This window comes from Canis lupus, chromosome 32 (genome assembly GCF_048164855.1).
Source record: "Canis lupus baileyi chromosome 32, mCanLup2.hap1, whole genome shotgun sequence".
In the NCBI taxonomy this organism is placed as follows: Eukaryota; Metazoa; Chordata; class Mammalia; order Carnivora; family Canidae; genus Canis; species Canis lupus.
Genome location: NC_132869.1, coordinates 9,159,481 through 9,185,824, shown reverse-complemented (window position 1 = coordinate 9,185,824; position 26,344 = coordinate 9,159,481). Strand labels below are relative to the sequence as shown.

At 38.0% G+C, this 26,344-nt stretch overlaps 1 long non-coding RNA gene across 2 annotated transcripts; it reads left to right on the top strand.

Annotated features, from left to right (window-relative positions):
- Window positions 1-10: 10 nt before the first annotated feature.
- On the top strand, window positions 11-26,080 carry LOC140622694 (uncharacterized). 2 transcript variants are annotated; one of them, XR_012022386.1, is made up of 5 exons: window positions 11-666; window positions 8,024-8,098; window positions 8,634-8,722; window positions 23,439-23,601; window positions 24,322-26,080. It is a non-coding gene; the product is annotated as an uncharacterized lncRNA (long non-coding RNA). The 2 variants fall into 2 exon arrangements; XR_012022387.1 differs by lacking the exon at window positions 23,439-23,601 and having other exon boundaries at window positions 15-666.
- Window positions 26,081-26,344: the final 264 nt, after the last annotated feature.

Genomic DNA, 26,344 nt, shown 5'->3' with positions numbered 1-26,344 from the left:
CCGGGCGGAGCCCCAGCCGCGCCTGCCCACGAGCGCCGGAGGCCCGCGGCCCAAGCGTTCCGGCCCGAGGCGAGGAGCGCTCGGGGGCCTGAACCGCCGTCGGCAACGGCAAGTTTTGTGAATAACAGTAAACTACGGTCATAGGAAGGTTTCTTCGTGCTGGGTCTTTTCTGGGTGTTGAAATCAGCCTTAGCAAACGTGATTCTATCAGACTCCGGACCTCTCTCTTTTGATAAGCCCCGAAATGAAATCATCATCTCGGACCACAGCTGGTTTATAATCTCATGTATCTACACATTTTTTTTTTTTTAATGATAGTCACACACAGAGAGAGAGAGAGAGAGAGGCAGAGACACAGGCAGAGGGAGAAGCAGGCTCCATGCACCGGGAGCCCGACGTGGGATCCGATCCCGGGTCTCCAGGATCGCGCCCTGGGCCAAAGGCGGGCGCCAAACCGCTGCGCCACCGGGGATCCCTCTACACATGTTTTTAAATCGGCACGTGCAGCAATGCTCCAACATTAAAGAAGAAACAAAGGGAAAGTGATACGTGACGCTCTTGTTACCCTGTGAACCCTGGACCCACGAAGTGAGCAGGAGCTGGCGCCCATCCGGGCCCCTCTAGACACACCTACGGACTGCGGGTCCCGCTGCTGGCACAGCATAGGTGAGCTCTGTGGGAAACAAAAACGCCCTAGGCAGGGTAGGATAGTTGATGTGATTTCCCAAAATTGTGACTGACTCTCCATAAAGTTCCAAACAAAACAATGTTTCCTCTGTGTACCACTCGTGGAAAACAGATTCTATCTAAACCATGCAGAAAATGTTTTAGGGTCCATATGTAAAAGAGAGTCAGGATATAGAGTAAAGGGTGAAACTCGGTTTGGGTTCAGGTCATGAACTTAGGATCCTCATATCCAGGCCCCTGTAGGGCTCAGTGCCTACCTAAGATTCTCTCTCTCCCACCCTCTTCCCCCTTTCTCCCTCTAAAACAAAACAAAATAAAACAAAACAAAAAATAGTTACATCACCTACATGAATATCCAGTGGGATTATGAAAAGTTGTGCAGACACGTAACTATTGGCCCTTGTAAGGTACTGTCTCCTGCTTTGCAGAATACAGCATCCCTTGCCCCAGTCCACTTAATAGTAATGCCCTTACCACTCTATTATTCTACAAATAAAAAGCTTACTCATAAAATTGTAAAACTCTGAGGGATCCTTCCCATAAGTTTGAATCAAGTTCACTAATGACTGCTTTAAGGGCAGCAGTGTGGCTCGGTCAGTTGGGCATCTGCCTTGGATTGGGGTCATGATCTCAGGGTTCTAGGATGGAGGCCTGAGGGGTCATGCTCTCTGTTCAGCAGGGAGTTGGCTCCTCCCTCTGCTCCTTCTTTTGCTTGTGCTCCCTCTCTCTGTCAAATAAATAAAATCTTAAACAACAATAACACAATGACTGCTCTACCATATATCTCAGGCTTCAATATAAAATTATTTACAGTTTAATGTATCTGAATTCATCTCTAAACCAAAGGGAGAGAATCTATATTCTGAATGGTTATTGCCTCCTTCAAACAACTGCAGTCATAGAAAATACTATTCTTAGTATTCTTGGCAAAAAAGTCTCTATATACACCAAACAAATGAGGTAACTATTCTTTATTAATATTGATATTGAATGTTCTGCGATTTTTTCTTAAAACTGAGGCACAGAAAAAAGATGAAAAATACAAGAAAAAAGCATGACAGATATATGGAAAAGATAAAAGGGCAGATGCCAGAAGAGATTCTAGACTCAGAAGAGCATTAACTATAAATATTAGAAATGGAAAAAAAAGACTGAAAATAATTAAGTGTGAATCTCAAAAAGCTGAAAAACAAATTAAATCCCAGAAAACAAATAGGTAGGAATAACAAAGAGACATCAATAACAGATATCATTGAAATGGGAGAAAATAGAAACAATTAAGTCAAATTTGCCTTTTTTTTTTCTCAAAAACTAATACTATTGACAAACCTTTAGCCACCTTGATCAAGAAAATAAAAGATGACAACACAGGTAATCAATATCCAAAATGGAAAATCAAAAATGTCATTACTGTTCATCAGACATTAGACAGTTAATAAGAAGATGTTAGGAACAACTTTATGCAATAAATTTGAAATTTTTGATGAACCTGATAAATTCCTTGAGAAACAATTTAACAGAAATAATATAAAGTAAAACTTAATATGAATAGCTTCATATCGGGATCCCTGGGTGGCACAGCAGGTTAGCGCCTGCCTTTGGCCCAGGATGCGATCCTGGAGACCCAGGATCGAATCCCACATTGGGCTCTCGTTGCATGGAGCCTGCTTCTCCCTCTGCCTGTGTCTCTGCCTCTCTCTCTCTCTCTCTCTCTCTCTCTGACTATCATTAATAAATAAAAATTTAAAAAATGTTTAAAAAAATGAATAGCTTCATATCTATTAAAGAAATCAAGTTTACTAATTAAACTTTACCCATGAAGAATACTTCAAGCCTGGATTGCTTTTCTGATGAATATCTCAAAACATTTAAGAAATAAAGAACACCTATCTTATACAAACTTTTCCAGAGACTAGAAGAACATGGAGCATTTTTCAATGATTTTTATAAGGACAAAATTACCTTAACACAGGCATCATAAGGATATTACTAAAAAAGAAAATCTGAGAGTGCCTGGGTGGCTCAGTAGTTTAAGTGTCCAACACTTTGATTTTGGCTCAGGTCATGATATCTAGGCCATGAGATCAAGCCTGCATCAGAGTCTCTTTCTCTCCTTCTCCCTCTGCCCCTCCCCATTGAGTGCTCACTCTCTCTTGCTATCTCTCTCGGAAAGAAAGAAGAAAGAAAAGAAAGAAAGAAAGAAAGAAAGAAAGAAAGAAAGAAAGAAAGAAAGAAAGAAAGAAAAGAAAGAAAGAAAGAAAGAAGAAGAAAGAAAGAAAGAAAGGAAAGAAAGAAAGAAAGAAAGAAAGAAAGAAAGAAAGAAAGAAAGAAAGAAAGAAAGAAAGAAAGAGGAAGGAAGGAAGGAAGGAAGGAAGGAAGGAAGGAAGGAAGGAAGGAAGGAGAAAAAGAAAAAGAAAAAGAAAAAAAGAAAGAAGAAAGAGAGAGAAAAAGAGAGAGAGAAAGAAGAGAAAAAATTCTGTGGACCAATTACTCGTAGGAACAGAGAGCTACACTTAGTTAATTGAGTGTGCAAAAGTCACACTCAGATCTTTACAATACGTGGTGCTGGGCCAGTGGGATAGCCAAATCTTGACCTATATCTCATTCTACATACAAAAAATTAATTCCAGATGGGCTGTAGGTACAAGTTAAAAGATTACCAAAGTTTCTAGAAAATAACACTAAATAGCTTCAAGTACTTGGGATAGGCAAAGATTTCTTAAGCCTATTGATTAGAGCTTTTGTGTCTATCTTAGGAAATTTTTGCCTAATTCTACAGGACATGAAGGTACTGTATATTATCTGGACTACTTTTTCTTTATTAAAATCAAATTTGTGAAAAACACCCTATTACAAAGTTGAGAAGATAAGCTACACAAGTAAGGGAAAATATCTGCAATACACACATCTGACCGGGGTTCATATTCAGATCATGTAAAGAAATTCTTCAAGCCACTTAAGACAACTCAAAGGGGACAACTGGTCAAAAGACTTGAATAGGCACTTCACAAAAGAGAGTGTTCAGGGATCCCTGCGTGGCGCAGCAGTTTGGCGTCTGCCTTTGCCCCAGGGCGCGATCCTGGAGACCCGGGATCGAATCCCACGTTGGGCTCCTGGTGCATGGAGCCTGCTTCTCCCTCTGCCTCTCTCTCTCTCTCTCTCTCTCTGTGACTATCATAAATAAATAAAAATTTTTTTAAAAAGAGAGTGTTCAAATGGTCAGTGACTATATGCAATAGTGTTCAACCTCACTGTCAGTAAACAATGAAAATTAAAACAATAACTGTCTACAGACATAGAGATCTCTATATACAATTTCTAACTACATAAAGAATGGTTAGAATTTCACACACACAAATAATTGATGATACCTAGTGTCAGCAAGAATGTAAAAACTAGAATTCTCATACATTGGGAGTGTAAACTTTGGCAGGGGTTGGTGATGAATTAAAGAGTATTTGTTATGGCTAAATCTATACAGGCTTTGTGGCCAGCACCAACAGCCATGTGCATGAATGTTCATAGCAGCCAAGGATTAGAAACAATCCAAGTATCTATTTACAGTAGAATGGATAAATAAATTAAGGTATAGTCATACAATGAAATGCTATATGCAATGGAAATGGGTAACCAGCTGCTACGTTACAACATCAATGAATCTTACAAACACAATATCGAGCAAAAGAACACAGGCATAAAAGAGTTCTTTATATAAACTGCATGATTTGAAAGCAGACAAATGATAGAAGTCAAATAGTGATTTTCTTTGGAAAGGGATAACAACTAGCAGAAGTACAAGAGAGGGGCTTCTCTGGTGTTGTAATATTTAATATCTTGAACAGATGTTTAATTTACAGAAATTCACTGCACTATACACTTATGAATTCTTTACTTGTTTCTATGTATGCTTAACCTTAACTTTTAAGTTACTTTGAAGAGAGTGCCATACACCTAAAAATGGTTAAAATGGCAAATTTCATGTTATATATATGCTGTAATAAAAAAATAACGTAAAGTGCTTGAAACAATGTCCAGTATACAGTAAACACTTAATAAATGGTATCAATTTTCTTAGCCTGGGTTCCTTAGAAAGCAGAGTTTGAGGCAAAAAGCTTAGGGGCTAAGACAGTATCAGTCCGTTCAACCCTCGGAAGAAGATGGATGGAAGAAGGGAGCAGGGCAGGAAAGGGGAGCAAATATGTGAAGCCAAATTGGCCACAGCTAGGAACAACAATTGGTCAGCTGTCTCTGCACTGATGTCTTAAGAAGCAAACGTATTTCTCAGATATCTCTCTGGTTGAGTAAGGAAGACTAGCAGCTAGCTCACGTCTCCACCTGTCCAAGTTTGCTCCATGCAAACAATGACTCCCTCACACTTCCAGGTTACTTGTACACCTCAGCAGCTACATGGACTCCCCAGGGCAGGAAATACCAGGCACATGGCATGGGTGTAACTCTAGAGTATACCCATAAGTGCAGCCATGACAATGAGGCCTACAGCCTGGGGGTGCAAGAAAAGCAGCAACAATGGCCTCCCTAGCCACTTAAAAGCACAAGCTGTTAGGGGCTGCTCTGGCCAGAACCCCATGCATGTACATGAGCTCTGGATGCTGCATGAACTAAAGCCTGTCCATTTGGCCCTTGCTTCACTCTGAGCCACCTTGCACCCTCTTAATATATTTGGGACTAAATCCCTCCCTTCTTCCCTGACAGGAGAGATGCAAGATAACTGTCAAGGTAGTGGACACTGTCACCTCCTCAAAAGACTTTAAAATGGTTAGCAAACCAAGCTAGAGTCCTTGATGGTCCAGGTCCAAGGTGTAATAGGTGCACATTATCTTCCTCCTCCATTACTATGGTTCCCGCATGCTTGGCAGCATTTCAGTTCATCTAAGTTGGCAGCCATGTTTGCTGAAATTAACCATTTGCAGTCATAAAAGGGACAAGAGCAACAAGAGATGCTCCATTAAAGATTCTGCATTTCAGATAAATTCCTGCCTTCATGGTGTAGCAGCGACCTGAGATGCTCATGGTAAACACCTGTCAGTAGAGTAACTATTGTTTGCCTCCAAGTTCATGGGCAGAAGGAGCCCAAATTACAATAAAAGAATTACTATCCTCAGTCAATATCCTCCCATCCTGGGAATCAGGACGTCTAAGAACCTACAGTTGATGAACCAGTAAGCACAAATTCCATAGGTATGTCTTTGGGAGTGATGGTGAGGGAGCCAATCCTACTTTCTCCCCTTAGTTCCTGGGCCCCTGTATTCTAGCTAATGGGTACACCACTACAGATTGGCTGTTGGTTCAACTCATATACCTTTAATTGGAAATCAGCACCCCAGCCTGCAGGATGTTGAGCCTAAGCTCATGAATATTCAATAGACCATTTTGCCATTCTATCAGGACATTCTTCTCTTGGGTACATGGTAAGTAGCACCTGTAAACACTTTGGAGTTTCACCAATTCTCTCATCATCTTTGCCATAAAACACGTCCCTTATTTCAAGGTAATATTGTCATAGGTAAGATGTTCTGTGAACCCTTAACAGGTGAGGCATGCAGAGAAATTGCAAGCAAAAAAGATAAACTCTAATCCAAATTCACAACTCTCTCCAAAATGGAAGGTAACCAATCTTCCACCAGGTGGCTGGCTATTATCCCTAAGGAAAAAGCCATATTCAGGTCTCCACTGCTGGAATGTTAACCTTTAGTGGAGCAGTAATGTACTTCCATATATTTGCTCTCCTTTCCTGCCCCACTTCCCTCTTCCACCATTTTTGTTTCCCTAGGATCAGACATATCAATAAAATGTTAGGACTTAAGCTTTCACCTCAAACTTTTTTTTAACAGGAATCCAAACTAAGACAATAGATAGCATTAAATGTTTACTATGTACCCAACACCATTTTGAACACTTTACCTGATTTACTCATTTTTAAAGTAAATTTTTTAAAAGAAATTGAAAGCAAAACATATATATGAATAAGTGCAGCCTTGATGAAGGGAAACTCAGGTTTTTTGGGGGAAACAAGCAGCTAGAGGTCCAAAGGGAAATCCAAGGAGGCACATAAAATCTATGAAAAACATACGCATGCAGGATCTGATAATATGCCATGCTGGATCTGACTCTTGCATACCTCTCCAAACCCATCTCCACATCATTCACTACCCTGGCCTCTGATCAGTTTCTCTGTTGAACTGTGTCCTCATTCCTTAGAGTGTTCAGTAATAATTTGTGGAACGAATGGAATGGAATAAAACAGAACCATAGTATCCAGAGATACATTGTTCTTGATTCTGCAAAATTCTAAAATTTCTGACTTAATTTCACCTATAATCAGAAGGTATTAACTTCTGTGGCAATTTCTAGATTTCATTCAGATGAATTTTACCCCGAAGACATCAGTAGTAGTCTAGGACATGATTAGGCAGTTACTGAATGGTTTGATTACAGAGAGGAAATGATAGTTCCTGTACTCAGGACTAATTATATATGTTCCAGTCCTGGTGCAAAATGAAAAAGCTAAAAATTTATTAAGAATTCAAGACAGCAACAGTAGAGCATTAAACCAAGCATTGAGCTCTGGTAAGAGCAGATTCGTTTTAAGTTCAGAGGTCACATGCACATTAAGCTGGCCCTCCTTGTACATCAAAAGGCCCAGAGGAGTTTATGAATTCTAACTTTGAACCACTGAAGGCTCTGCAGCAAAAACTGTACTTTTTCGTATCAGCCCAGGGAACCTATCTGACTGATCTTAATACAGACTGATATATTCAGAAAAATGGTCTGTGTTCAAACTTACCTTCTGGACCGTGGAAACTATCTCTATCTTACTAGTTGCCAAGGATACGTGCCCCACCCCCTTCGACTGTGTGTATAGAAAAATCCATGGAGAGTGTCTACTGAGCATCACACAAATTAGAGAAAACAATGATAGCCAAAAACTCTTCTTGATACCAGCTCTGTGGGCCCCTAACACAGAAATAAGACTCTAAAAGATAGATATGTGGGACTGTACTTTTGACCAATACACAGTTACTATGAAAAGAATTTGAAGTGGGCCCTACACAAAGAGTATACTCAAGGGGTCTAAGAATATCTTGAGGGGTGTTTACAGGAGATACAATATATAAAATTCATTGGAACACTTGCTGTCCTTGAAATTAGGTGTGGGGAAAGCACATTTGGAAAACACATTGAGATTTGAAATAAGATCCTTGACTTTGCATAATAGAACCTAGGATTCAAGATGAATACCTGACTTGAACTAACCAGATGTCTGGAGGTGGGACGTTCTGCTCTCTCCATGACACCAACTGTAATTATTTTCCAGTGCAACTCAAGCCAGACCTTCAACGTGGCACTAGGAACTTGGTACGACGAATGGCTTTGCAAGTGGATGTAGCAGGTACCTCCTTGCACCTAGGACTAAATATTCTGAAATTATGTTATCTTCATTTCTAATAAAAGGTTCATTACCCAAGCTGGGAAGAGATATTATTGTGAACCCCAGAGAAAAATGGGTGGTCCCCAGTTAATGCAATATTATGTACAGTACAGGCTTCCAATTATGACATGAATAAGTTTGGAGAATAAAAGATACAGCATAGGGAATACAGTCAATAATACTATAGTAGTATTGTATGGTGACAGATGGTAGCTACACTTGTGATAATCACAGCATAACATAGATGACAAATCACTACATTGTACACTTGAAACTAATGTAATATTGTGTGTATACTCAAAAGATTTTTAAATATTATGTATGATAGGGTAAGCTAATTGCTATAAAACCTCAAAATCTCAGTGAATTAAGATAATCTTACATCTTCTTCATGTCATAGTCCTGTGAAGTGTTTGGTGGGAGGGTATGGTATATACATTGTCACCAATGCCATATTCGGTTTAGCAGAGTAACTTTGCCACTCTCCCATCAACAGGTTGAGTTTATTTCTCTATTGAATCAAGGCAAGCCTGGTGGCTACTTTAATCAATAAAATATGGTGGAAATGATGCTGTGCCACTCCAGGTAAAGTCCTTAACTTGTTGGTTACTTCTATTTCCTGCCTTTTAGCATGTATACTTGCAAGAGGCTTCTTCTTAGAATCCAGAAACCAGGCTAAGAGAACTTGGAGCTACACAGAGAGGCCACATGCAGGCAGTTCAGTGGATAGCCTCAGTTGAGTACCAAACAGATAGCCAGCATCAGCTGTCAGTATGACAGCTTGGTCAACCATCTCAGTTGATCCTCAGATGGCTGCAGTCTCAGCCAAGAATGGCCTGCAATTGCATGAGCGATCTCAAGTGGGAACCACAAGGTGAGCCTAGCCAACTGACAGGCCATAACAAATAATAATACACTGCTGTTCAAACCAGTATGTTTGGAGGTGATTTATTATGTAACAGTAGATAACCAAAACAAGTATTTTCTATACAGTGATTCAGGGACCTAGGATCTTTCTTGTAACTCTGCTATTGTGACATAGCAAGCAAAGTCAGCAAAGAAAGGAAGATGAAAGAATGGTAGATTATACAAAGAATTTCATGGTAATAGCTGGGGGCATCACAATGCCAGATTTCAGGTTGTACTACAAAGCTGTGTCATCAAGACAGTGTGGTACTGGCACAAAAACAGACACATAGATCCATGGAACAGAATAGAGAATCCCAAAGTAGACCCTCAAGTTTATGGTCAACTAATATTCGACAAAGGAAGAAAGACTATCCACTGGAAAAAGGACAGTCTCTTCAATAAATGGTGCTGGGAAAATTGGACATCCACATGCAGAAGAATGAAACTAGACCACTCTCTTGCACCAGACACAAAGAGAAACTCAAAATGGATGAAAGATCTAAATGTGAGACAAGATTCCATCAAAATCCTAGAGGAGAACACAGGCAACACCCTTTTTGAACTTGGCCACAGTAACTTCTTACAAGATATATCTATGAAGGCAAGGGAAACAAAAGCAAAAATACACTATTGGGATTTCATCAAGATAAGAAGCTTTTGCACAGCCAAAGATAGTCAAACTAAAAGACAACCTACCAAATGGGAGAAGATATTTGCAAATGACGTATCAGATAAAGGGCTAGTTTCCAAGATCTATGAAGAACTTATTAAACTCAACAGCCAAGAAACAATCCAATCATGAAATGGGCAAAAGACATGAAGAGAAATCTCACAGAGGAAGACATAGACATGGCCAACAAGCACATGAGAAAATGCTCTGCATCACTTGCCATCAGGGAAATACAAATCAAAACCACAATGAGATACCACCTCACACCAGTGAGAATGGGGAAAATTAACAAGGCAGGAAACCACAAATGTTGGAAAGGATGTGGAGAAAGGGGAACCCTCTTACACTGTTGGTGGGAATGCGAAATGGTGCAGCCACTCTGGAAAACTGTGTGGAGGCTCCTCAAAGAGTTAAAAATAGATCTGCCCTACGACCCAGCAATTGCACTGTTGGGGATTTACCCCAAAGATACAGATGCAATGAAACGCCGGGACACCTGCACCCCGATGTTTATAGCAGCAAAGTCCGCCATAGCCAAACTGTGAAAGGAGCCTCGGTGTCCATCAAAAGATGAATGGATAAAGAAGATGTGGTTTATGTATACAATGGAATATTCCTCAGCCATTAGAAACGACAAATATCCACCATTTGCTTCAACGTGGATGGAACTGGAGGGTATTATGCTGAGTGAAGTAAGTCAATCGGAGAAGGACAAACATTGTATGTTCTCATTCATTTGGGGAATATAAATAATAGTGAAAGGGAATATAAGGGAAGGGAGAAGAAATGTGTGGGAAATATCAGAAAGGGAGACAGAACATAAAGACTCCTAACTCTGGGAAACGAACTAGGGGTGGTAGAAGGGTAGGTGGGCGGGGGGTGGGGGTGATGGGGTGACAGGCACTGAGGGGGGCACTTGATGGGATGACCACTGGGTGTTATTCTATATGTTGGCAAATTGGACACCAATAAAAAATAAATTTATTTTTTAAAAAAAGAATTTCATGGTAAGGCCTTGAAAAAACCACATCACTATCTGCTTACAATGCACAGATTAAAACTCAGTCAGTCATATTATCCCAACCTATCTGCAGGGAACCTGGAAAATATAGTCTCCCTGTGTACCTAGAAGAAAAAAAAAAGGTTGGTAAAGCCATTGCATTTTTTTCTACCAAAATATTCTTTCAAAACACTTATCTCTACAATTAGAAACTTATCTCCACATCTGGCAGAAAGTATCTGACTAAATGCTCTTGATCCCACTTGCTGGATAGACATAACTCTCTCATTATGGCTCTTTCCTGAAAGTTTTTTTTTCTAGTACTGTGGATTGTAATACTGGCCTGTGCTGCTGTATCAGCCTCCATATCTCAGAATTCTGTTGTTTAGAAACTAATCTACAAGAAAATAAAAACAAAAACAAATCAGGAATAAAAACTCAACTCAGGGACACCTGGTTGGCTCAGCAGTTGAGCGTCTGCCTTCAGCTCAGGATGTGATCCCAAGGTCCAGGATAGAGTCCCACATCAGGCTCCTTGCAAGAAGCCTGCTTCTCCTTCTGCCTAGGTCTCTGCTTCTCTCTCTGCCTCTGTCTCTCATGGATAAATAAATTAAAAATCTTAAAAAAAAACACCTCAGATTAGCTTACGTAATAATAGTTTAGATACCTTAAAAGTCCAAGTCTAGGCCTCACACATAGATTTGTCAGAGTGCTAGCTCTAATTATCCATTTCTCCATGAATTCCTGTGCTTTGGCCTCATGGCTAACTTCATTTTCGGAATGATCCCCTTTATGGGCAGTAGGAACGAGGCCACATGCTTCTTCATTTACAAAGGCAAAGAAAGAATGGCTTCCCAAAACCATTGGGAAAAAAAAGAACCAAACTAGAACTTCATCTAATTGAACTTCCAATCATTCAGTACATTGGAGATGATTGGTTGCCTCCCTGATACCCATTCCCCATACATCTTTCCTAATAGAACTTCAACTTAGACATGAACACCTTCTCCATGCAACCATAAGCATAGGGTAAGTTGGTCTCACGTTCTCTCTCTCTCTCACTCTCTCTGCCCCTTCCCCTCTAAAAAAATGTCAAAAATTAAACATAAAGAGAGAATATTAAAGGCAGCAAGGCAAAAGTAACTAATTACATACAAGGGAAAGAAACTCCATTAGGAAATCAGCTTATTTTTCAGCAGAAATGTCACAGACCAGAGCAAAGTAGCATGACATATTCAAAGTGCTGAAAGGAAAAAGCCTACAACCTGGAATATTTTACTTGGCAAGGTTATCATTCAGAACTGAAGAAGAGATAAAGAGTTTCCCAGAAAAATAAAATTAAAGAAGTTCATCACCACCAAATATCAAACATACTTCTTTAGGTGAAAAAGAAAGGCCATAACTAGAAGAAAATCATGAAAGAAAAACAATCTCACTAGTAAAAGCAAATATATAGTAAAGGCATTGGAGCAAGCACTTATAAAGATTATAGAAAATTAAAGACAAAAGTGGTAAAAATCAACTATATTTCTAGTAATTACTTTCAGGATACCCAAAATAAAAAGATGTAGAGTATGATGTTGAAAACAAAATGGGAAAGAGGTGTAAAAATGTACTGCTTTTAGATTTCATTTGAACTTAAGCAACCATCAACTGAAAATAAATTGCTATATACAGAGTATGATATATGAACCTCATGGAAGTCACAAACCAAAAGCCAATAACAGACACACAAAAATAAAGAAAAAGGAATTCATGCATAACACTGAAGACATCATATCACAAGGGAAGAGAGCAAAAGAAGAACGAAACAGAGAAAAAATACAAAATAACCAGAAAAACAACAAATGGCAGTAAGTACATACCTATCAATAATTACTTTAAATGTAAATGGACCAAAAGCTCCAATCAAAAAACACAGGGTGGCTAGGTAGAGTTAAGATGGTGGAGGAGTAGGGGACCCTAAGTTTTTCTGGTCCTTCCAGTAGAGCTATATAGTTATCAAATCATTCTGAACACCTGCGAGATCAATCAGAGATCTGAGAAAAGAAATGCTGCAATTCTACAAGTTGAAAAGTGATCACTTTTTGGAAGGTAGAAGGTGTGGAGACTTGAATCCAGGGTGATACATCTGAGGACATGGTGGCGGGAGGGAGCCTGCTTAAGGAGGCTACTGCAAAGCGTTACAAGCAGCAGAGTGAAAAGTTGGAACTTTTAGAGGTCTGCTACAGTGGATACATCCCTGGCTTAAAGGTGCTCAGGTGGCAAGGCCGAGCAGAACCCCAGGTGGGACAGTGTAGTCTCAGGACTCCCCGGGTCACAAGAAGAACAAGGGTGCCTGAGTGGGGCAAAGCTCCCAGGCCTCAGAGTGAGAAAGCCAGCTAAAACAGCGAGTCTAGGTGCTGGCTGTCTGCTTGGTGTCGCCATAAATTGCAAACTGCTGCACTGTCATGCCACTGCTTTCCGAGCAGGAGTCTAGCAATAGGCAGAAACCCCCTTCCCTCCTCTGGAAGGAAAAGCATGGGTTGCACTGCAGGAATGGGTAAAATTTGGAGTTTTGAAACTCAGTCTGAGATAAAAAGGTTTGGTTCCAGGCCAGGTGAACAGAGTTCTGACAGGAACCAGGGAGACAAGAGTGACTGACTACTTTTCTATTAGGGCTCCCTGAAGAGTGAGGGAGAGACCAGACCAGGGTGCTACCATATTCGTTTTGCCCATCAGTGCTGAAAGCCTTCAGGGAGCAAAACATCACCACATGGTGGAATCCAGAGCCACTCACACTGAGCCCAGCCCCCTGCCAAGGGAGGTGCATTTCCACAAGTGCAAGGGCACCTGAGAATCTGCATGATAGGCCCCTTCTGCAGAGGACCAGCAGGTGCAACTGGCTAGCACCAAGTTTATTGATCATAGAGGTCTACAAAGCTTCAGGTCTAGGGGAAAATAGTATATAACATTTTTTTTTATTCTTTATTCTTTCAGTATTATTTTTTCAGTTATTTTATTTTTTTCGACTCTTAAAATTCTTTTTTAATATTTATTTATATATGTTATATATATTCATTTTTTATTTCCTTTCATTGCATTTTATTTTATTTCATTTTATTTTTGTGTATAAGTTTTTCTTTCTTTCTTATTTTGGGATGTAGTTTCTTTTAACAAGCAGACCAGGGACACCTGGGTTGCTCAGTGATTGAGCATCTGCCTTCAGCTCAGGGCATGATCCTGAGGTCCTGAGATCAAGTCCTGCATCAGTCTTCCCACAGGAAGTCTGCTTCTCCCTCTACCTGTGTCTCTGCCTCTCTGTGTGTGTGTCTCACAAATAAATAAAGTCTTTAAAAAAAAAAACAGGCAGACCAAAATACATCTAGGATCTAGATTTTTTGAGGGGGGTGTCTTGTTTTGTTTCTTGTTTGTTTTTTTTTTCTTGTTTTGTTTTGTTTTCTGGTTTCTTTTTTTCCTATTGTGTTTGCCATTATTGTTGGTTTTTTCTCTTTCTTCTTTTCTGGACGAAATAATGAGATGGAGAAATTCACCCCAAGAGAGAGAACAGGAGGTAGTATTCACTACTAGGGATTTAATCAATAGAGATATAAGTAAGATGCCTGAAATAGAATTTAAAACAATTATAAAGATACTAGCTGGGCTTGAAAAAGGCATAGAAGACATTAGAGAATACCTTAGTATAGAAATAAAAGAACTAAAATCTAGTCAGGTTGAAATTAAAAATGCTATTACCAAGATGCAGTCTGAAATGGAGGCTAAAAAATGAGGATGAATGAGGAAGAAGAGTGAGTCAATGATATAGAATATAAAATGATGGAATATAAAGAAGCTGAAAAGAAGAAAGATAACTACTGGATCATGAAGGGAGACTTAGAGAACTCAACAATTCTATAAAACAAAATAATATCCAAATAACACAGGTCCCAGAAGATGAGGAGCAGGAGAGAGGAGCAAAAAGTTTATTTGAAAAAATTATGGCTGAGAACTTCCCTAATCTGGTGCAGGAAACTGGCATTCATGTCTAGGAGACACAGAGAAGACCCTTCAAAATCAATAAAAATATGTCAACACCTCAACATATAATACTTACTGAAACTTGCAAATTTCAAAGATAAAGAGAAAATCCTGCAAGCAGCTCAGGACAAAGAGGTCCTTAACCTACAAGAGTAGAAACATATGGTGGGAGCAGACCTATCCACAGATACTGGGCAGGCCAGAAAGGACTAGCATGATATATTCACTGTGCTAAATGGGAAAATTATGCAGCCAAAAATACTTTATCCAGCAAGGCTATCATTCAGAATAGGAGAGATAAAGCCTTTCCAGTACAAACAAAAACTAAATGAATTTCTAAACACTAAACCAGCCCTGCAAAAAATAATAAAGGGGATCCTTTGAGTGGATAGAGACTCCAAAAGTAACAAAGACCAGAAAAGAAGAGAGACAATCTACAGGAACAGTGACTTAAAAAAAAGATGTTATTTATTTATTCATAAGAGACACAGAGAAAGAGGCAGAGACACAGGCAGCAGGAGAAGTAGGCTCCCCACAGGGACTACTTGTGGGACTCAATCCCAGGATCCTGGGATCACAACCTGAGCTGAAGGCAGACACTCAACCACTGAGCCACCCAGGCACCCATGGAAAAGTGACTTTACAGGTAATACAATGGCACTAAATTCATATCTTTCAATAATTACTCTGAATGTAAATATACCACATGCTCCAATCAAAAGACATAGGGTATTGAATGGATTTAAAAAAAGACCCGTCAATATGCTGTTTCCAAGTGATTCATTTTAAACTCAAAGAGACCTCCAGATTGAAAGTGAGGGGTGGGGAACCATTTATCATGCCAAAGGACATCAAAAGAAAGCTGGAATAGACATCCTTAGACAAACTAGATTGTCTTAAAATTTTTTAAAGATTTTATAAATTTATTCATGAGAGAGAGAGAGAGAGAGATAGCATGAGTGGGGGCGGAGTACTGAGGAAGAGAGAGAAGCAGACTCCCCACTGAGCAGGTTGCCTAATTCGAGGCTTGTTCCCAGGACTCTGGGACCATGACCTGAGCCAAAGGCAAATACTTAACCAACTGAACCTCCCAGGAGCCCCAGACAAACTAGATTTTAAACCAAGGACTGTAATAAAAGATGAAGAAGGACATCATAATAAAAGGGTCTGTCCAACAAGAAGATCTAACAACTGTAAATATTTATTCCCCTAATTTGGGAGCAACCAAATATATAAGCCAATTAATAACAAAATTAAAGAAACTCATTGATAATAATACAATAACAGGAGACTTTAACAGCCCACTCACAGCAATTGACAGATAATCTAAGCAGAAGATCAACAAGGAAACAAGGGCTTTGAATGACACAGTGGACCAGATGAATTAACAGATATATACACAGCATTTCATCCTAAAGCAGCAGAATACACATTCTCCTTGAGTGCACATGGATCATTCTCCAGAATAGATCACATACTGGGTCATAAATCAAGTCTCTACGGATACAAAAAGACTGAGATTAAACTATGCATATTTTCAGATGACAATGCTTTAAAACTTGAAGTCAACCACAAGTAAAATTTGGAAGGACCACAAATACATGGAGGTTAAAGAACATCCTACTAAAGAATGAATGGGGTAACCAGGCAATTAAAAAAGAATTTTAAAAAATACATGAGAGCAAATAAAAATGAAAACATGATAGTTCAGAACCCTTGGGATGCAGCAAAGGTGATCCTAAGAGGGAAGTATATAGCAATATGGGCTTTTCTCAAGAAACGAAGCCTCAAATGCACTATCTAACCTTTCACCTAAAGGAGCTAGGAAAAGAACAGCAAATAAAGCCTAAGTCCAGCAGGAGAAGAGAAATAATAAATATTAGAGCAGAAATCAATAATATAGAAATCAAAAAATAGTAGAACAAATAACAAAACTAGGAGCTGGTTTTTTGAAAGAATTAATAAGATTGATAAACCCCCAGCCAGACGTATCAAAAAGAGAAAGGACCCAAGTAAATCATGAATGAAAGAAGAGAAATCACAATGAACACCAAAGAAATACAAAGAATTATAAGAGCATATTATAAGCAACTTTACACCACCAAATTAGGCAATCTAGAAGAAATGGATGCATTCTTCGAGGTGTATAAACTACCAAAACTGAAACAGGAAGAAACAGAAAACCTAAACAGACTGATAACAAGCAAAGAAATTGAATCAGAAATAAAAAATCTTCCAACAAACAAGATTCCAGGGCCAGATAGCTTCCCAGTGAAATTCTACCAAATATTTAAAGAAGAACCAATACCTATTCCTTTGAAGCTGTTTCAAAAGATAGAGAAGGAAGGAAAACTTCCAAATTCATTCTATGAAGCCAGCATTATCTTGATCCCAAAGACAGACAAAGACCCCACTAAAAAGGAAAATGACAGACCAATACCCTTAATGAATATGGATGCAAAACTCTCACCAAGTTATTAGCTACTAGGATCCAACAGTACATTAAAATGATTATTCCCTAGGACCAAGTGGGATTTATTCCTGGGCTGCAAGTGTGGTTCAACATCCTCTAGTCAATCAACGTGATACACCATGTTAATAAAGAAAGGTCAAGAACTATATGATCCTCTCAATAGATGCAGAAAAAGCATTTGACAAAATACAGCATCCTTTCTTGATAAAAACTCTCTCCCATGTAGGGATAGAGGGAACATACTTTAATATAATAAAAGCCATATATGGAAGAGCCATATATGAATATCATCCTCAATGGGGAAAAATTGAGAGCTTTCCTCTAAGGTCAGGAACACAATAAGGATGTACAGGATGTACAGTCTCACCACTGTTGTCCAACATGGTACTGGTATTGGGAGTCCTAGCATCAACAACCAGACAACAAAAGAAATAAAGACATCCAAATCAGCAAAGAAGTCAACTTTCACTCTTTGCAGGAATGATACTCCATGTAGAAAATCCAAAAGACCACCAAAAAATTGCTACAACTGACACAGGAATTCAGCAAAGTTGCAGGATATAAAGTCAATAAACAGAAATCAGTTGCATTTCTATACATTAAGGTAAAAGAAAGAGAAATCAAGGAATCAATCCCATTTACAATTGCACCAAAACCCATAAGATACCTAGGAATAAACCTAACTAAAGAGGTAAAGGATATGTACTCTGAAAACTATGTAATACTTAGGAAAGAAATTGAGAAAGACACAAAGAAATGTAAAACATTCCATGCTCATGGATTGGAAGAACAATTTTTTTCATATTTTATTTAAATTCAATTTGCCAACATATAGTATAACATCAAGTGCTCATTTCATCATGTGCCCTTCTTAATGCCCATCACCCAGTTACCACATCTCCCCAACTACCTCCCCTTCTACAATCCTTTGCTTGTTCCCCAGAGTTAGGAGTTTCTCATGGTTTGTCTGGAAGTATAAGTATCATTAAAATGCCTATACTCCTCAAAGGAATCTATACATTCAATGCAACCTCTATCAAAATACCATCAGCATTTTTCACAGAGCTGGAACAAACAATCCTAAAATTTGTATGGAACCATAAAAGATCCCAAATAGCTAAAGGAATGCTGAAAGAGAAAACTAAAGCTGGAGGCATCACAATTTTGGACTTCAAGCTGAATTACAAAGCTATAATCATCAAAACAGTGTGGTACTGGCACAAAAACAGACACTTGGATCAATGGAACAGAATAGAGAACCCAGAAATGAACCCTCAACTCTGTGGTCAGCTAATCTTCAACAAAGTAGGAATGAATATTCAATGTAAAAAAGAGTCTCTTCAACAAATGGTGTTGGGAAAATTAGAAAACCACATGCAGAAGAATGAAACTGGATCACTTTTTATACCATACACAAAAATAAACAAAATGGATGAAAGACCTAAATGTGAGACAGGAATCCACCAAAATCCTAGGGGAGAACACAAACAGTAACCTCTTTGACCTTGGCCACAGCAACTTCTTGATAAACACATCTCCAAAGGCAAAAGAAACAAAAGCAAAAAATGAACTATTGGGACTTTCATCAAGATAAAAAACTTGCACAGCAAAGGAAACAGTTGACAAAACTAAAAGGCAACCTACAGGTTGGGAGAAGATATTTGCAAATGTCTTATCAGATAAAGGGCTAGTTTCCAAAATCTATACAGAACTTAACAAACTCAACACCCACAGAACAAAAAATCCAGTCAAGAATTGGGCAGAAGACATGAACAGACATTTCTCCAAAGAAGACACACAAACGGCAAACAGACATTTAAAAAAATGTTCAGCATCACTCAGCATCAGGGAAATACAAATCAAAACCACAATGAGATACCATCTCACACTGGTCAGAATGGCTAAAATTAACAAGTCAGGAAACAACAGATGTTGGCAAGGATGCAGAGAATGGGAGCCCTCTTACACTCTTGGTGGGAATACAAACTGGTGCAGCCACTCTGAAAAACAGTGTGGAGGTTCCTCAAAAAATTAAAAATAGAGTTACTATATGACCCAGCAATTGCACTAGTCAGTATTTATCTAAAGGATACAAACATAGTGATTCAAAGGAGAACAGCAACCCCAATGTTTATAGCAACAATGTCCATAATAGCCAAACTGTGGAAGGAGCTGAGATGATGTCCATTGACAGACGAATGGATAAAGAAGATGTGATAATGGAATGAATATATATATATATATATATATATATATATATATATATATATATATAAAATATATATAATGGAATATTACTCAGCCATCAGAAAGGATGAATACTTACCTTTTACATCAACATGGATGGAACTGGAGAGTATTTTGCTGAGTGAAATAAGTAAATTGGAGAAAGACAATTATCATAGGGTTTCACTCAAATATAGAATATAAGAAACATAGCGTAGAGGATCATAAGAGAAGGGAGGGAAAACTGAATAGGAAGAAATCAGAGGGAGACAAACCATGAGAGACTCTTAACTATAGGAAACTGAGGGTTGCTAGGGGTGGGTAATTGGTGATGGAGTAATTGGTGATGGGCATTAAGGACAGCATGTGATCTAATGAGCACTGGATGTGATATGCAACTGATAAATTATTGAACACTACATCTGAAATTAATGATGTACTATATGTTGGTTAGTCGAATTTAATTTTTTTTTAAAGAGGAAATGTGCAAAGAACTGGAATTGACATTTTTTCCAAAGAAGATATATGAATGGCCAACAGATACATGAAAAGATTCTCAGCATCGCTAGTCATTAGGGAAATGCAAATTTGAAACACAATGAGATATCATCTCATGCCTGTTAGCATGGCCATCATCAAAAGCACAAGAGATAACAAATTCTGGCATGGGTATAGAGAAAAGGGAACCCTTGTGCACTGTTGGTGAGATTATAAACTGGTACAGCCCTACGGAAAATGGTATGGAAGTTCCTCAAAATTTAAAATAGAACTACTATATGACCCAGCAACTCCACTTCTGGAAATATAAGAAAGTGAAAATACTAGCTCAATAAAGTATCTGCAGCCCTGTGTTCATAGCAGTATTATTTAGAATAGCCAAGATGTGGAAACAACCTAAGTGTCCATCAATGGATGAATGGGTAAAGAAGTTGTGGGATGTGTGTGTGTGCATGCACCTACATGTATGCAATATAATGGAATATCATTTGGCCATAAAAAATGAGGAAATCCTACCATTGGAACAACATAGATAGAACTTGAAGCCATTTTGCTAAGTAAAACAAATCAGTAGAGAAAGATAAATACTGTATGATCTCACTTATATGTGGAAGAAGGAAGGAAGGAAGGAAGGAAGGAAGGAAGGAAGGAAGGAAGGAAGGAAGGAAGGAAGGAAGGAAGGAGCCACAAAACTCATAGAAAAAGAGATCAAATTTATGGTTGCCAGAGAAGAGTGTTGGAGAGGGGGAATTTGAGGTAGGTGGTCAAAAGGTACAAATTTCCAGTTTTAGAATAAATAACCAGAGATATAATATACAACATGATGACTATTATTTTCACTGTTGTAGGATATATAAGAAAGTTGTTAAGAGTAGATCCTAAGAGTTCTCATCACAAGCAGAATTTGTTTTTCTTTTCACTAGACCTATTGCAATCATTTTACAATATGTGTAAATCAAACCATCATGATGTACATATTAAACTTACACAGTGATACATGGTCAATTATTTCTCAATAAAACTAGGGGGGAGAAGAACACAGTTGAAGAATTAACACTACTTCATTTCAGGATTCTCCACAAAGATACAGTAACTAAGATAGTGTAGTATTGTAAAGAATGGTATATATATCAATAACACAAAATAGATGGTACGCAAACAAACCTACATAGGTATACACCTTTGTCTTTTGACCAAGGTGCAAAGCCACTTCGGTGAAGAAAGAATAGATTATTTTTACAAATGGTACCAGAACAACTTAAATATTCATAGGCCAAAGAAAAAAATAACTTTGATCTATACCTTCCACTATATAAAATTTAACTTAAAATGGATCAGAGACTCAAATGTAAATCCTAATAATAAAAAACTTCTAGAAGAAAACATAAGAGAAAATTTTTGTGACCTTGGTTTAGACAAAGATTTCTGAGATATGACACCAAATGGACAATCCAGATAAGGAAAAAATTGATAAAGTATACTTCAGGAAAATGAAATTTTTTTGCTCTTCAAAACAACACCATTAGGAGAATGAAATGCAAGCCATATACCTCGAGAAAATATTTGCAATTCAAACATCTAATACAGGTCTTATATGCAGGACATTTAAATAATTCAACTCAAAAAAGAAGAAAGCAATTCAGCAACTCATCATTTAAAATGGGCAAAAGATAACACAGGCAGTAATTTCTTTGACATTGGCTGTATTAACTTTTTTCTAGATTATGTCCCCTGTGCAAGAGAAACAAAATCAAAGTTAAATTACTGGAACTGCATCAACATAAAAAGCTTCTGTACAGTGAAGGAAATAATCAACAAAACTCAAAGGCAACCTAAAAAGAATGGGAGAAGATACTTGCAACTTACATATATAATAAAGGGTTAGTATCCAAAGCACATAAAAACTCAATACCCAAAAACCAAAATGATCCAAGTAAAATAAAAAGGGGCAGAAGATATGAACAGACATTTCTCTAATGAAGACATCCAGGTGGCCAACACATGCTTGAAAAGATGCTCAACATCACTGATCATCAGAGAAATGCAAATTAAAGCTATGACAAGATATCACCACACACTTGTCTGAAGGTCTTAACTCAGTGACATAAGAGACAGCAGGAGTTGGTGAGGGTGCAGAGAAAGGGGAACCCTTATGCACTATTGGTGGGTGTGCAAACTGGTGCGGCCACTATGGAAAACAGTATGGAGATTTCTCAGAAAGTTAAAAATAGAACTACACTACAAACCAGAAATCATACTACCAAAGAATACAAAACACTGGTTCAAAGAAATACATGCACCTGTGTGTGTACGGCAGCATTATTTACAATAATGAAGAAATGTAAACAACCCAAAATAGAGGAGTGGAACTGTTGCATGGAATGGTATTGCATGAAGTATTGAATCACTTCCAATAATTACTCCTGAAGCTAAGACAACAGTGTAGGTTCACTGGAATTAAAATAAAAACTTTAAAAAAAATAAAAATAAAAACTTTTAAGATATGGTGTGTGCGAATGGAATATTATTCAGCCATAAAAAAGAATGAAATCTTGCCATCGCAACAACATGGATAGAGCTAGAAAGTTTAATGCTAAGTGATATAAATCAGAGAAAGACAAATATCATATAATTTCAGTCATCCGTAAAATTTAAGAAACAAAACAAACAAAGAGTAAAGAGAGAGGGACCAAGAAACAGACTCTTAACAAGAGAACTGATGGTCACCAGAGGGGAGGTATGTGAGGAGACAGGTTAAATAGGTGATGGGGATTAAGGAGGGCACTTGTCATGAAGAGTACTGGGTGATGTAAGGAAGTGTTGAATCACTGTATTGTACACCTGAAACTAATATACCACTGTATGTTAACTGGAATTAAAAACTTTTTTTAAAATGAGCAAAAGGCGCCTGGGTCGCTCAATTAGTTAAGTGTCTGACCTTGATTTATGCTCAGATCATGATCTCAGGTCGTGCGATTGAGCCCCAAGTCAGGCTCCTCACTCAGCATGGAGTCTGCTTGAGATTCTCTCTCTCCCTCTGCCTCTGCCCTTCCCCTTGCTCACATGTTCATGGTTTCTCTCTTTCTCAAAATAAATAAAATCTTTAAAAACGGGCAAAAGATTTGAACAATGACCTCACCAAAGAAGATATATAGATGGCAAGTAAATGCATAAAATTATGCTCAGTATCATGGTCATAAATACAAATTAAAATAACAGTAAGATACCACTCTTTATCTTTGAGGATGGCTAATATTTACAAGACTGACCATGGCAAACCATAAGAGACTCTTAATTATAGGAAACAGAGTTGCTGGAGGGGAAGTGAGGTGGGGGGATGGGGTAATGGGTGATGAACATTAAAGAGGGCACTTGATGTAATGAGCAATGGGTGTCACATGCAATTGATGAATCACTAAATCACTAAATTCTACTCCTGAAATTAATAATACACTATATGTTAACCAAATTAAATTTTTTTAAAACATTTTACTTATGTATTTGACAGAGAGAGAGAGAAAGAGAGAGAGCGAGTACACATGCAGAGCGGCAGAGGGAGAGGGAGAAGCAGGCTCCCCACTGAGCAGGGAACCCAATGCGGAGCTCAATCCCAGGACCCCAGGATCATGGCCTGAGCCGAAGGCAGATGCTCAACCAACTGAGCCACCCAGGTGCCCAACTAAATTAAATTTAAATAAAACAAAAGACTGATCATACCAAATGTGGGCAAGATGTAGAGCAACTAGAATTTTCACATACCAGCAGTAGGAGTGTAAAATTGTACAATCACTTTATAGTATGGAGGCTTCTTAAAATATTTAATATACACCTACCAGCTGGGCCTCCATTCCACAACTAGACCTTTACCCACTAGAAAGGCAAGCATACGTACAGCCAACATTTGTAGGCTAATGTTCATAGCATTGTTTGCAATAGCCCCCAAATGGGAATCATTCAAATGTCAATCCATGGTTGAATAGAATGGATAAACAAATTGTGGTACTCCCATAAAAGAGAATACTACTCAGCATAAAGAAATGAACCACTAATATATGCAACAATATGGATGAATCTCAAAATAATTATGATGAAAGAAGCCAGATAAAAAAGGAATACATAGTATGTGATTCCATTTATATAACATCCTAGAAAATGCAAAGTAATCTACACTGACAGAAAGCATATCAGTAGTTGCCTAGAGACTGGTAGGGGTGTCAGGGTGAGATGGAGGATTACAGAGGAACACAAAGAAACATTTGATTGTGGTGATGGTTTCATATATGTGTAAACAACAGGTCAGTGTTGATTAAATTGTACCCCTTAACGTGTGTGCCATTATGTCAATTACACTTTAATGAAACTGTATTTTCAAATTAATTTATGTGATACAGGTACAGCATGGCAGCTGTCACCACCCTCTTTGTACACCTATGACTTTTATATCAGTGGACAATCACCCAGTCTGCTAAGCCTAGAGTGGAGTTCATCATTCTTACCACAGCTCCTTTTCTGAGCTCTGTTACTCTGTGAGAGCAAACAAAGGTGAGGGATGGGAGGAAGCAAAGTTACCTATGTAAAATGATAATAAAATATTATGAATTCTATCTTACACACTTTATATTTAAATAAGATGATCAATTCAGCTAAATATTTTGCTCTTCTTTTCACTGAACACTTTAGCCTATGCCACATTTAGGACTCTGTGCTGCAATCCCTGAGATTGAGAAATCTCAATCCAAACTGGCTTAAGCTACAATGGGAATGTGTTGGCTAAAACGAATTTATACAGTCTAAGTTTTTGTGAATGGGTTGACCCAGAGACTAAATAGTGTTACCAAAGCCTGGGCTCTATTTCTCTGCTTTGACCTCTGCAATGCAGGCTTTGTCCTCAGCTTTGGTTTCTTGCCTCTTTACGTCACAAAGGAGGGTTTCTTCTGGGGATGCTCTCAGAAGGAGAAAGTTGAAAGAGAATTTCTCAGCCGTATCTCCTTGCTTCTCATTGGCCCAGTCTGGGTTCTGTGCCCATTCTTGCGCTAATCCCTGAGGCCAGACAGAAAGGTTGTTCACATTGATTTAAGCTTATCAGGCACAATCCCTGAAGCTGACAGTAGGGTAAGCTTCCTCTTTACACAGGGGCTGTGCAGACCTAGAAAGAGGATACCCAAACAGCTAGGGAAATGTTCCTGACAGGAAGGAGAATAAATCCTGGGCCACCTAAACAGCAAAGTTACCTTGATGATATTATATTTATGCTTTTTTGTCAAATTATAATATAAATATAGAATATATATATATATCCGTATACAAAGTCAAGTATTACATGAGTAAATGTCTTATAGAACATTGTATGTTTTTCCACATCTGTAGTGAGATACACTTGACATATAATAATGAGCAAGTTGGAGGTGTACAATGTGTTGATTTAATCCACTTACATATTGCAAAGTAATTATGACCATAGCATTAGCAAACACCTGCATCTTATCTCCTAAATACTATTTCTTCTTTGTGGTAAGAACATTTAATATTTATTCTCCTGGCAACTTTCAAGTATATAAAAATATATAAAATGACTATTAACTATAATGACTATGCTGTACTTTAGATCTCCAGAACTCCTTCATCTTGTAACTGGAAGTTTGTAGTCTTTGATCAATATTTCCCTCATCCCCCAGACTCTGGTAATCACCATTCTAATCCGTGCTTCTATGTGGTAGGCTTTTTTAGATTCCACATATAAGTGACATCATACAGTATTTGTCTTTGACTTACTTCATTTAGCATAATGTCTTCAAAGTCCATTCATTTTATGGCAAATGACAGGATGTCCTTCTTTCTCATAGCTGAATAATATTGAAATATATATATATATGTACACAAACATACGTAGACTCACACACTCTACACCCTCTTTATCCATTCAACTGTTGATGTACACTTAGGTTATTTCCATATTTCTGCTATTGTGAATAATGCTGCAATAAATATGGGAGGGTAGAAACCTCTTCAAAATCCTGTTTTCATTTCCTCTGGATAAATATCCAGAAGTAGAATTGCTGGATCATAGAAATAGTACTATTATTATTTTTTAAATGTTACCATATTCTTTTTATTGAGATTTGATATAAAATATTGTATTAGTTTTAGGTATACAACATAATCATTTATGTATATATTATGAAATGATTACCACAGTAAGTTTAATTACCATCTGTTATCACACAGTTACAAACTTTTTTCTTATGAAAAGAAAAATGCTAACTCTGGTATATGATTTATTAACATTGGATTGGTTTTTAGTTTCAATCATTTATGATGAGGAAGAAGATCCTGTTCATGATCATGAAATACATAAAGTATTTGCAGAATACTTTGTATTTTAACCCATATAATTTGTTCCAGCTTCAAATTTCA